The sequence below is a fragment of the Eucyclogobius newberryi genome, unplaced genomic scaffold (genome assembly GCF_026437365.1).
Source record: "Eucyclogobius newberryi isolate DKJ021-1_F unplaced genomic scaffold, fEucNew1.0.hap1 SCAF_17, whole genome shotgun sequence".
Lineage (NCBI taxonomy): Eukaryota > Metazoa > Chordata > Actinopteri > Gobiiformes > Gobiidae > Eucyclogobius > Eucyclogobius newberryi.
In genome coordinates, this window is record NW_027315801.1 from 22800724 (window position 1) to 22814752 (window position 14029).

A 14029-nucleotide genomic window follows, 5' to 3' on the forward strand; every position below is an offset into this window, starting at 1 on the left:
CACAGAAGCTTCTCTCAGTCACAAAAAAGGGAAGGAAGACCATGGTGTAATTCACTGTACTCAAAGACAGCTCTTATTTGGACTTTTGTTTTGGCAACTGCTGCTGTCACATGGGCACAACTTCCCATTCAAGAATAGTGGGTGCCATGGCAACACTCAGAAGCAAAACTCATGTCTGGGCGTCCAGAAAGGTCCGGAATGTAGAGAAAATACATGCGTCACTGGAAAGGGAAATCGGAGTAGTCACGTAGCTTTAGTGTGAATTAAGGACAAGTCCGTCAAGTCCCCCATAATAACATATTTTTAGTAGAAGTCTCATGTCTTTCTAATTGTGTTAACTTTGTAAGCTTGTTCCAGTTTCCATTCTTTTTTTATATTCGTTTACTGTATAATACTCCCTCTTGTGGCGTGACTTCAGAACAATCCAATATGTTGCTTTATGAAGAAGGCTAGTTCTTGCATTTTTGCATCTACTTATTCTAAACTTTGGAGTAGGGCTTTGCATTACTATAATATAATATAATATAATATAATATAATATAATATAACATAATACAATATAATATAATATAATATAAAATAATAGCATAATATTTTATAATTGAGAAAATAGTTGGCTGCATAAACAATTCAACCAAAACACACTTTTAGTAAAGCTAAACTATAGGACAGACTAAATACTTTATTCAAGGGTCAGGTTATATTTTGGAAGTTGTAGATATATTTGCAGATATATTATGCAAGGAATCTTTTGCCAAAACAATGATGACAGTCACCAGGCCCTTTATTAGCAGTCTGTCACTGACCCACTAGTCACTCCAAGCTGCAGTGTCCTTTTTAGCAAACTGGTCCTCACTCAACATCATCAAATCAACCAACATCACCAGCTCATGTACAGTGGCAATAGATGTGTGCGACCTTGACTATAATAAAACATGTTGACTTTCTTTTGGCCACACACCTGCGCTGTTAAAATTTCATATCCTGTTTCACAAACACAAGACAAATTATTTAAAAAGGAGATGGACTCCGAAAACGCTTTGTGGCTAGGTGTTTTTTATTTTTATTTATTTAGTTAATTTTATTGTATTTCTGTTCTGTCTTTGTGATTTTAATGCATATTTCCTGCTGTGTGAAGCACTTTAAATTTCCTTGTGTATGAAATGTGCTCTACAAATAGACTTGCCTTGCCTTGCCTAATAGCGCCCCCTATTGTACAACACTAGTGCTGGTCTCTGTCTTGTGTGAAACATGAACTTGTTTGAGTGATCTCTGTGGTCCCTGGCACCGGCATCTCCAGCATTCCTCTGCCTGGAGACGCTCAAGTAGACAGCTTCCCCGAACGACATGACCTCCTCTGGGCAGACCACAGTGTGGGCAAGCTGTGAAAGCAGTGTATTGTCCGACACTGTGTAGACAACTACTGAATCAGTTAAATTGCTTGAGAGAAAATGGACTGCATTTCTTGGTGTTCATGCAGGGCAGTGGGAGTACAGTGGTGGTTTGTATCACTTGATTTATTAGAGGAAAGCCTGAAGATAAAGGTTTCAAGGGAAGGGTGTGTAGGCCTTTACATTGTGGTTGTAAAGTTGTACACGCGCTGTTGTCGTCATGTTAAGCCCATCTAAAAAGGCAAACATGGTTAAAAGATGTCCTTGGAGCAGATCTGATTTATTAGCACATAAATATGATTTAAAAGGGGATTTGTTGTCATCAAAACAAAATGGTTAAACTAGTGTAATGACAGAGTGGATTTGCCATTGTTCATTAGGATGTTGGTTGTTGAAGTGGCATGGGGGTCATGCTAGGATCATGCCCAGGTCATGGAGGTCATGGGTTGGAGGCAGTAATCATTTACTCTTATGAAGTGAATGGATGTTCTTCAGTTTATAATCCAACCATGTTTAGAGACAGTATTACACACTATTGCTCATTTCTGTACATTGTTCAATATCATTATTGTAAATCTGTATCGCTTTATATCATTATCTCATTATATTTTCACATTGTTTTAGTGACGCCACATGAACCTAGTTGAAGCACAGGTAAAGTTCAAGCTATACCAACGGTCTGGCTTTTATTAGAGGCGCAGAATTTCTTAATTTGCTTTCAGCATGGATGATCATCACTTATTCCTTGAGCAAATTCTTCAATAGCTCTGAATTCAAAAGCAATTTAATGGTTCAACTCCTCTAATCCTTTGTGCCATGTTAACCTTCAGAGCTGAGGAGGGAGGATCACACGCTACACCCTTTCCACACTCGTGTCAACAACAACAATAACAACAACAACAACAACACAGCCGCTCGTGGATGGCAACGTTTGTAAAAAATAACAAATAGATTAGAGTGGAAAGTCAAGCAAAGGATGCACAAAACAAAGCTGCTTAGAAGTCCCATATTTGGTTTGGTTTAGCCAAAGGAGAAAAGGAGACATGTAAAGACCATTCCCTAAGGCAGGCATGTCCAAATTACGGCCCAGGGGCCAAATGCGGCCCTCAGACCAATTTTTTTGTTGACCCTCTGGCTTCCTGCTAAGTTGTAAGTTGTGTAAGAAAAAATACTACTTTTTACTGTAAAATTGGGGGGGGGGGGGCATTTTGATGTTATACCAACCTAATATTAATGGTCCAAGTCTTATTAAAGGTGTGGAAGTGCATTGAAAGTGTGGAAGTGCTATGTCAAATGCAAAATTTCAATTGATTCACTTTGTCATTCAACAAATTTGACAAAGTTGGATTGTTTGTGGCCTTCTGCTCTGTATAAGTTTCAAAATGCGACCCTCGGTGAAAAAGTTTGGACACCCCTGTCCTAAGGCTCTGTTCTGGGTCCCCTATACTTCTCCATTTCTATATATTATCTTACATACTTCAAACTGCATAACACATGTTTATACTGAGGATTCTGTTCTGTATACTCATAAAGAAGGCTACATGCCTGGATGTACTTTATACTGTGAGGACAGAAGCTAGAGACGGGACCATTAGAGTTGGTGATTCTTTTTCTGAGCAGTTCTTAACCCTAATTTTAAACGGGTGACTTTACGATCTTTCCCACTGGGATTTGACTTGTTTTGCCCTCACTCCGCTCCATGTGAAGTCATTCAAGCTAAACTCATTTTAATTAACAACAATCATTATATTTTCCCTGCGATCAGCTTTCTGCCCTCTCATCCCCACTGACTTTGCCTCCCCCCTCAGATCTGCCTTTATCCCTCTCTTGGCATTAAAACACTCACGGAAATGCCAGTCCGCCTCATAGTCCTGTTCAAATGATGAAAAGCATTTGCGAGAAAGGAGGACTGAAATCTCCCGTTTATAGACTTGCATTTTGGGCTTAATACCAGACGTTCCTGATAACAAACACACTGTCCAAATAAAGTAGGGTCTAGTCCAAGCTTGGTATTCTCAATATTTTCGCAGCTGATGAAATGAAGCCACCTTTGTGCATTACATCATAGACTATACGGCCGGGGGGATTATCCACAGAGATGAGAGTAGGAGGACCCTATTAACTCATGCAATATGACTTCACTCTCCAAACATAACTGCGAAATGATAAAACGCAACTCTTGGTGAGACTATGTGAGCAGAAAAGCATACTTCATAATTGGATGGAGCTAAAAATAATAGTGTTTGGTTGAAGAGCAAAGAGCAAAAGTCTACAGGTTGTTTCATCATATTTGGTGGTGACGATGCACAGAGCAAAACAGTGATGTCATGGTCAATCTTGTGGGAGTAGACATTTTGAACACTGAACATACGTTTCCATTATGTCCTGTTATGTGGACATGTTTAGGATTTACTTGCCATACTTTGAAACATTCAGGGGAAGCAAAAAAAAAACATGGAGACAAGCAGGTGGTGAACAGTGGTACCAAGTTTGATTCCTGGACTACACGGGTCATTTGTCTTTCAAGTTTGTCATATCTGCATGATAATTTGGGTTCTGTGGTTTCACCTGTTTCAAAAACCTGCACTGTAGCCTTCATCTGATCAACACTTTTTCATTTTACTTTTGCTTCAAAGCATGAGCGCAGTTGTATTGTCTTGGAGTGGTTTGTCTGCTCCAGTCGGACTTCCTTAATGTGTGAGAATCATGGAAACAGACAGGCTCCATGCATGATATAATTTTCATTACTGAAACAACACTGGCTATTTTCAGCTTCTTTATTCAGTAAAGTGATGACCCAAAACCAAAGTCATTTATTGGAAAAAATACACAGCACAAAGTACGTATTTCCTACATCCACAATTATTACACACTGAACAGACATGACCTTCTTCCTGTCTCAACGTGTCCTCTCACACCTGGATATGTTTTAGTTTAAATCTAACTTGAAATGGGTCAGGTCATGGCAAATCCGTTTTGTCAGCTGCAAACAGGAGGTAGCCCCCATCCCACCCCACCTAACGGGACTTTCCTTTGCTCTTATTAGGAAGCCAGGTTATAAACCAACTCCATGTTAAATCACTTTCTGGACAGTGATTGGGTAAAGTTAGTACAAACATTCCGGGTCTTGTGGGGCTGAACATTGTGCTGGTGTTAAAATGAACTAACTGCAGGAGTCTCCCTTACATAGTCAGAGCAGTCTGTCAAGTCCAGAGCACAGAGCCACAGGAAGTCCAGTCACTGCTTATGTAAGAACTCGGCACGTAGGCCAAGAACAGAAGTTTATGCCTGTTCACACACCAGACAATAACATACAGACACCTCCATAGAGACTTTTAGAGAACAAGACTGAGGCAATAGCCCAGGGGGAGAATTTGGCTGCGTGACTCTCTTTAGACTTGAAGTTGTTTTTCTATTGTATTTGTTCACTACAACTAACCAAAAAACATAGTCAAAGCAAAGAGTCTGAAAAGCAGTCAAATAAACAAATATACTGCTGCCATCCTCTCCCTATTTTTCCATCCATCCATTCATCCTCTTTTCCATCCTTTTGCCCCAGGCCCGAAAAATGTTGTCACCAGGCCTGGCAACACAGAACATAAACTGGGGGTTTTGCTTATTGTCAATGCTTTAGGCTATACATATATACCTTTAACAGTACATTATTTAGACATCGAAACTGGCTTAATCAAAACATTGATTATAAAGAAAAGTATATAGTGACCTTTGTTTTGTTGCACCATTCAAACTATTTACTGCTAGACTTTAGCTCACCGTTTTATTATATTCCCCTTGGCTCTGACCCAGCCAGTCTCTTTTTCCCATATTAGAGCTACGATTACACTTTGATTATAATGGACTCAAGGTTAAGGTTAGTCCCAGCGCTAACTAAACCCACAGCGCTCTATCTCATGTAAGCGGCACTGTCAAGACAATCTCCCAAGGCTATAAAAGTTTACTCTAACTGATAAAACCTGTCTCTAACTTCCCACATTCCCTCTTCCTTATATCAGCTGTTAATTATTCCCAAAACCCTACCCGTTCATGCGCATAAATCCACTGACCTTTAGTAGCATTCCAAAACTGTCCAATCCCATGTGAGATGAGAGGAGAGCAGTCTGGACATGCAACGCCTTTTTTGGTCATATCACGGTGAGCTCAGGCCAAATAAACCACTTGCTGGAAGAATTGTGGAGTCAGCAGCAGCGCGTTACCGTTGCTTGACCTGGCTCTACCGAAACCTCCAGGCTACGCAACGGCTTCCCTGGACCAGGCCTGGATCTACATCAAGGACAGAAATGATTCCATGATCCTACATTTATGAAACTCTATGTGGTTTCACTGAGGAATTTAATTTGTCCTTGCGAGCCTTATATAATGTTTTGTGTGAAGAGCAGAGCTGACACAAGGGGGAGTGAGGTGTTAGAGTTAGGAGAGGTAGCATCATGTGAAACACTGCTTCTTCATGTCTCCAGAGGGTGAACTGGGGACAACAACTGTTATTAATTATTTATATTTAATTATTATAATAAAAATAATAATAATTAAATATAAATAAATGAATGAATAAATAAATAAATATATATTCTGATACACTGGATTTTTTGTTGTGCACAGTATATCAGAATCAACACCCACAAATATTACTTCTGATAATAGTGCAATGGATTTATATGGCACCTTTCAACACACCCATTACGCTTAAAATTCCATTATTCATTCACTACATATTTGGTGATGGTAGCCACGCATGCCCTGGGGCAGACTGACGGAAACAAGGGTGTCAATCTGAACCACAGGACCCTCCGACTACAATCCCTCCCAACAACAATTCCCATCTAAGTTTATTCTCTTGAGGTGCGTTCATGCTTGTCCTGATTTGGTCCTGGTTTGAGCCTGTGTTTGTCTTAGTTCTGGCCAGTCCAGGTTTAGTCCCAGTTTAGGCCCATTTGAATGGTCAATGTGAATGGTCTTTATGTTACCCTCAGTCAGCCCTGTGCCCAACACAATCACAGGCTGTTAATACTCCTCCCCATACCTTGACAAAATTGGTGACTCAGACCACCCACATGCTCCTTTTGAGCAGCAGACCCTGATCCAGCAGCAGAACAGACGGTAAATCATACACACCTTATTCTCGCGCAATGACACGTTTCTAATTCAAACATCACTATCTGTCCCTTGGATCACAGCTGCCCCGCATGTGTCCTCACCACCATAAGCAAAACCAAACAGACCCTGAACCCTATCTTCAAACGGGACAGTACGACAATGTGTTTTTCTCTCAATCTAACCATGGCAACGGCCTAAACACATGAGCACAACCAGATCTGTCAACGCAACCAACATTCGACCCCCTCCCAACTAGGAACAACCAGTTAGACAAATGTGTTCATCTCGTAAGAACCTCGAGTCCTTTCACTTCTCAGTGTACACAATGATGTCAGGTGAGGGCTCACGGCTTTCTATGTGTTCAAGGGAAAATATTTTAACAAAATAAAGTTTAAAGGAAAAATGTCTGGCTCTTTTAAAGCCCAAGTTCTGCACAAAGAGGTTGGCTTTAATGGTGTGTGTGCAAGACTAATTTATACTTGGGGCCCTTTCAACAAGCCAGTGTAAAGCTAACAATGACAACTACTGTTGATTACTGGCTCATTCCGTAGTCCGCTAGAGTACAGGGAATATTTACGCTCTTAGTTATCAGTGGTGTAGCTTTAAATGCACTTGTTCACACACTAAATTTTCTGTGCCACCCACTGAAAAACAAGAAGCGAGCCAAAACAGTGACTTTGAAGCTAACACCAAACGTTTCTAAGGGTTTTTGTGTCCAGAAAAAAGTCAGTTCTCTTGTTTTACTTAAGTTTGTTGGACTAAAGTCATAGCTTGGAAGATTCCTTTTGTTACTTTCTAGGTCTGTGGTTTCATAATAAAATAACCTTGTGATCCAAACAATATGCAAGAGGTGATAGTAAAAGTATGACTTTTCGTGTCAGCAATAAGCATCAAGGCTCATTGTTTGCTCACACGTCTCAGCCGAGTGAGCCAACAAAGAGAGGATCTTGTGACACAAGCTGTATTTCAAAAGCTTGTTATTTGCTATTTTTCTATGAACATTTACACAACTGAGCAGTTTGTGCTGTTGTATAAATAGCCTTAGAGAATATGTGGCCAATTCTCGTAGGCCTTTAGGCTACCTCGGGTAAATTTACAAAGAAAGTTCATAATGAATGTACGTAAATGAGAACAGACAACCAGCCCCCAGCATTGCTATCGTCAATTCCATTTTAAAATGCCAAAATGAAGGTGTTGTCCTCGAACTAGGAATTTTTAAGACTGCCCTTTTGAACACATTTATCAGACTCCATGGTCAGATTCTTTGCACAAATGCCTTCAACTTGAACATGTATTTTTATCACACCAGGGACAAACATATACGTGTCCTAATACGACCCTGCGAGAGCAACAGTTTCCCAAAAAGCAAATGTTATAAGCAGTAATTATGTGGCAGACCACTAAATACAAACTTGGTCTAAATCAGCGTTCCGTTATCTGTGTCCCAAACGAGACCCTGGTTTAACTGGGACCATACAGAGAAACCCCAGAGCGCCCTAAAGTCAGTCATGGTTCCAACTCATTTAACTTTCCCATGGTTAAAAGAACAAAGTCATCTGTCAGTATAAAGTTACTCCGGAGGACGCGGTGTGAAGTGCATAATATGAGCGGTGGAGGTGCGTTCGAGTGTCGTCAGACTTCCTGGCTCTCTGTTGTGACACTGGGTCAGGATCACATTTGGAACGGTGCAAACTGTTCCTGAGATGTTTTTCTTGTTATTTTAAACCATTTCATGCTCCATTTGGGTCTAAATGGGCCGTACAGGTTTACATTATCTGTAAATAAGAGACTTTCTGAATTCCTCGAACTGCCAAGGCCTCTGAAATGGCATGGGAGGGTACATATATTTTTAAGAGCTTTTTTTTACAATAACATCACAACACGTAGTGACACATATTTGAGTTTATAATATAGGCAGAGATTAAACTGTTTTCATTTCCACTACAATAAGACTCAAACCAAAACACTGTCTTAATCGTAGTTTTGTTCTCTCATCGTGCTTTGTTTTTTTTTACCAAACCGTAAAAATGGTTTGCTCATTGATAAACCCAATGCAGACACAACTTGAGTGGGATTGTGGTCTGACAACGTGACAAAACCTGTGTGAATTTGCTTAGAGACAGAATACGCTAATCACTTATCATGTTTGTTGTATAGTTTCACAGAATGGGTTATGAAAACACTGAAGGCATAGGGCGTGTTGCAGATGAAGTTCTACGAAATTGTGTGTTTCTGTGGTTGTGGTCTTTGTTTAATAGCTACTGACTATAGCACGACATCCCATATGCTAACTGCAGACTTAACACTTCTGACCGTGCATTCAGCAGCCTGTCATTAAAGTATAATGTGTGCCTATAGAGCACACTGTGTGGTAGATTCTACACTGTGAGGCAATGTGTTGGTCTACCTAATGATCTGTTGACAAGAAATATGATCTCAGTACGCAGCTGTGTTGTCAGGATTTTTCAGTAGAAGTGAGAAATGACAAAAGGATTTAATGAATAAGCTGTATCTGTACCTAATGATGAGAGACAATAATTCAGTTGGATGGTTGTTTGTCCTCAGTTCTGCCTGTCAGTACAAGGACATTTAAAAAAAAAAAATCGCCACCATGTGTTTTTTGCAACAAATGTACTAAATTTGGCAAGACCTTTTGTCACTAAAACCAACTCCATTGCCCTTGATGCTCCACATTTGATGAAAACATCTCAACCTGTATTTGTAAAGCTATAGCAAAGACAAATGTGTGGAGCCAATGTAGCGATGATGGTAAAGAGGGCCAGATTGGTAAATGGTGCATACTTTCAGGAAATTTATCAGAAACAATAAATTCTCCACATTGTAATTAAAAACGGTCTTCTCTTTTCCCCAAATCAACAAATGACACAACACTTGTGCTTATCAGGTGTTTAGATCAGTGAGCTCTTGCAACGGACTTATTCTGAAATAGAAAGATGTTACACCATAGATGGATAGAAAAATGTAATGCCACCAGGCAAATTCACTTGTTTGTTCACTTGTTTTTTCTCTGATTTACAAGTGAAGCCCTGGCTGAAATGTTACGCGTCAGGGAATTACAGGGTGCTATTGTTAATTGAATGTATTATTGGCTCTACTTCGGCTGTGTGACATTCAGCACAAGTTGCACATTTCCACACTGAAAGAGTTGAGCGGGGACTCTCTGGGCCGGGCCTGTATCCACTCCACAGAACAGCTCCCTCTGTCATATTTTTAGCTGTGGTTTGCGGTAATTATCCGTCCTACTCCTTTGGGTTGAGTTTCAACTTTTCTGGTCAGCGATTTCTTTCAGTTAGTCGCCTTAGGAACCAGACAAATGAGTCACCGCTGCATCGTGTCGAGATCTTTGTCAGGATGGAAAAGTGGATGAGGAGCCCAAACAGTGGCGGGATGATGGCACCAAGCCCAGTTTTGGTCAGTTTTGATCTGACTTTTGAACAGCCACCTACTCAGTCATAGTTCTGAACACTTTCATCCCATTTCCCACACTCTCGTACAGTATCCTAGTTTTGCAACACTGAGTAAACTTGCACAACGGTAGGACTGATTGTGGAGCCACGGCAAATTCTAGAGAATTGGATAAAAGTGTAACAAAGCTCACTTGTGTTTACTTTCTAGTTGATGGCAGATTGTGTATCCTCTGGTGGTGAGCAGTGATTAGAAGTGCTTCCTGTGGGCTGCCCAAATCCGTTTTTGGTTTAGTTTAGTCCGTTCATCATCTAGCAAACTACAAAGAAGACGGTATTGGAAATGTTTATGTCAGAACATCTGCCATAGAATTTTCCTTTTGCGTTTTGTTTAAAAAAATAGCTGTAAGCTGTTTCATCCTGCAACATTTATTTCTTTGCACATGTAGGGCATTTTAAGAACCCGTCTGTTTGTACTCTGGTGAAGGCTTAAATATCAGGTTCTGGTTAATGTTAGAAAAAAATGAAAAAAATTGATTATCTGGGGTTCCAAAATAGCCTGACGGTTGGAAATAGTTGTACCACAATGCCTATGAAAATGATCGAATTAAAGGCACAGTATGTAACTTTCTGGAGGTGGAATGGACTTTATGTCATACTGTGGAATATCATTGCCAAAGGAATAACATTTTCATATATGTAAACCAGCTTAAAGCAAGGACTCAGTTTAAAAACTATTATTTGAGTGCAATAAAACCATTAAAAAAAAAAAATGATTTTTTTGTTATGTACTGTGCCTTTAAAGTCATGTCTGTAAGCATCTCCATGGATGCACATTTCTTTGGATTAGAATTTAAGCCTTTCTGACATTTTTTCAGTTTTTTATGTGAAATTTATATTTTTGTTATACCGCACCCATAAGAATATGGTTTTGCATTCATTTGATATGAATTTGTGACTGGTAGATTGTAAGTCCCCTCATTAACTATCATGTTAATATCTGCCTTTTATTGCTGTGACACATCTGACAATCTGGATCTTCATAGATGTGATGGCCCGAGAAACATTCATCACCATTTTGGACTAAACTGAGCTTGAGGTTCTTTCACTCCACTTGTAAAACTATACTCACTTTTCCACCCTCTCTCCCACACCCCTGTGCTCATGCTCCAGCGCTCTTTCTCCCCCCTCAGTCTGTCCCACAGGAGAACGCCCCGCTCCGAGCCTGGGCCGGACACACCCAGTAGATGAGAGGGCCTCTCCTCCACATCTGTCTGTGTATAAATATGTATGTGTGGGTGAGTAGGTATTTATTACATTGTGGGGACTAATATTAGTACACACACAGTCACATCATGGGGACAAAATACGATGTAAATCCTTATTACATCAGGCGTATTTGTATGTGTCACTCTGACTGTTGTGCTGTCTGGTGTTTGATGTATGTGGGTGATATAACAAACAAACAAACAAACAAACAAACAAACAATCAAACAAACAAACAAACAAACAACTAACTAGCTAACTAACTAGCTAACTAACTAGCTAGCTAACTAACTAACTAACTAACCAACCAACCAACTAATTACACCAACAGCACAGTATGAAGATAAGATATGAGTTTAGTTTAATTTTGGGCAAATAACTATGGTTGAGGTTAGAATTGTGTAAAACGTGTGTGTGTGTGTGTGTGTGAGTGAGCCTGGGGAGTGATGGATAACTTACGCCTTATCAGACATTTTACCCCTTTACCAGAAAAGTCATTGTCCTGACCTCTGACCCTCCCTCATACTCAATCTTTCACAATAATGTCTCCTTAATGAGTTGTGAACTTTTTCTTGTTTTCCTTCAAATACAGTCTCAATCTATTTGTAATCCTTCCAGATGAGACTTGGACATCCACACGCCGCATGACGCAAACTCCCTGCAACACATGGAATGTAAGTATGTTTTCAACACAGTGAAAAAAAGCTGACATTCTGTAAAATTGCGGCCTGATTGTAGAGGTTAGTGGCAGACACCCAAGCACAGGGTAGACTCATCCTGGGTGGCACTGGATTCTTATGTTGTTACACCACACCAGATTACAGGAGTGAAAGGATTTAGCGCCAGGAAAGAAAAAAACAAAAAACCTTAGTCTTCCTTTGTTAAAAATGGGGAAAAACATGCTATAATCCACACAGTCCCTTGAACAAGGATAAGAGAGGATAAAGAGGCAAAGCAGGCCAGAATTCTCTCTTACAATCAGTAGGTGTTCATTCACAATACAGGATTCACAAGCAGCATAACACTTTTCATGAAGCAAAAGTTTAGTGAGGGAGGTCCAATATACAGACATATAGTCATGGTAGTAAATTACCTATCAAAAATGCAAATATCAACAGTTTACATGCACAATAGAGGTTAAGCAGCTATGGTAGAAAATGAAATAAAATAAAAACACATGTAAAAGTTAAAACTCCATATGATAATATTTTCTATCCATATAACAGCTGTAAATAAGAGTATGTAATATGTAATTATTAAGTTATTTCGAAGTTATCTGCTTGTATTATTATACTTATCTAATCTTACCTAATCTGTTTTTCTCTGGCTAATCTGTGTTGTGGCACTGGAATTACCCAATTGTGGGACAAAAAAAGGTTATATTATCTTATTTGGGGAATTAAATGGTGAAAAATGTATTATGTATGATCTATTATACAAAACACAATACAGAACACGACTGGAGAGCCAAAAAACAGAATCAATACGGATTGTGTAACGCTTTTACCCAACAAGACAAGAACAAAAGCATGTTGATTTATTTTACATTTTTATTGCACTAAATTTAAAACATATAAAAACGTGTGTCCTAACTGTGTGCTGGCTTGCATTTCCACAAACCTGACTCGTACATGACCTGGCGGAACCTCCTCGTGCTTGTTTCCATAGAATGTTGTTCCTTTAGCTTTGATATTCCACAGTAACCTTAAAATTGATCTAGCTACATGAAAAAGTATGGTTTCTATTTCCTTAACTTTCCACCTCCAGAAAGTCACACGGTGTAACATTGTTATTGTCCTCAAACGAAAATCCATTTTTGCAGCTGTACATCACCAGCACTTTCAAGTGACTCATCCAGGCACTGTCGTCTTCTTCTTGAATTAGTTTAGTTACAGGGGAATTTGAACCAGTTGATCTGCCTGTGTGAGTGATATTGCGGTTACATTTGCAGAAACCCTCCTGCTTCTGATCCATTGTGTGTCCGGCAGCAGCGACTCAGCAGCGCCGTATCAAAGTGTCTCCCCTTGGGCTCGCGGCCTGAGGAATGGCAGGTATGCGGCTTAGATCTCCTCTTTGTCCTTCATCCTCCGTCCGTCTAATCTACAGGCTTCACCAAGGCCTGGACACGAAACAACAAACGACTAACTATCAATGAGTCAAGCCAGGCACTAACGAACGATAGAGAGAACAGAAACAGGATTATGTTTGGTTGGGTTCTGCAAGTTTGTGACATGAGTTTACTACAGGGAACAATACATGTGCAAGTAAATAGGTTTTAAATAAATAACCTTTAAATAGCTTATTTTATCACTGTGTTGGTGGTTCATTAGGTGTGAATGTCAAGTGAGAATGATGACCTCTATAAAGTCATGACATGTGCAATGATTTCTATTTGTAATCAAAATGATGGATGGTTGGTTGGTTTCATGATTAACTGCAGGCTGATGTGACAAATGTGACAATTGAGCAATCGTTCCCGACAGCAGTAAAATCCCCATGTACTTGTGTCATCTATTATTGACATTTGTAACTATGGACATTTACAGACAAGGCTGCGTGGAACAGAACTATAAAATTGTGGACCAAAATGTCACTCATAAAGTGGGTGAATAGTGTGAGAAACGACCTTCTGAGAAAGATTGTAAAACACACTTGGTATTTTGATGGCAGACAGAATTTTCAATGAACTTCCACATTTCTGTCTGGTCTTTATACTAAATCTAACCGTTCCTGAATTTGGTAGCCTTTAATGTAGATCATTTCTATAACGGAATTTAGCTCCTTTTATTAGGCTTTTTGAACCAAATCAGCAAATGATGAAGAAAAAGTTCACTG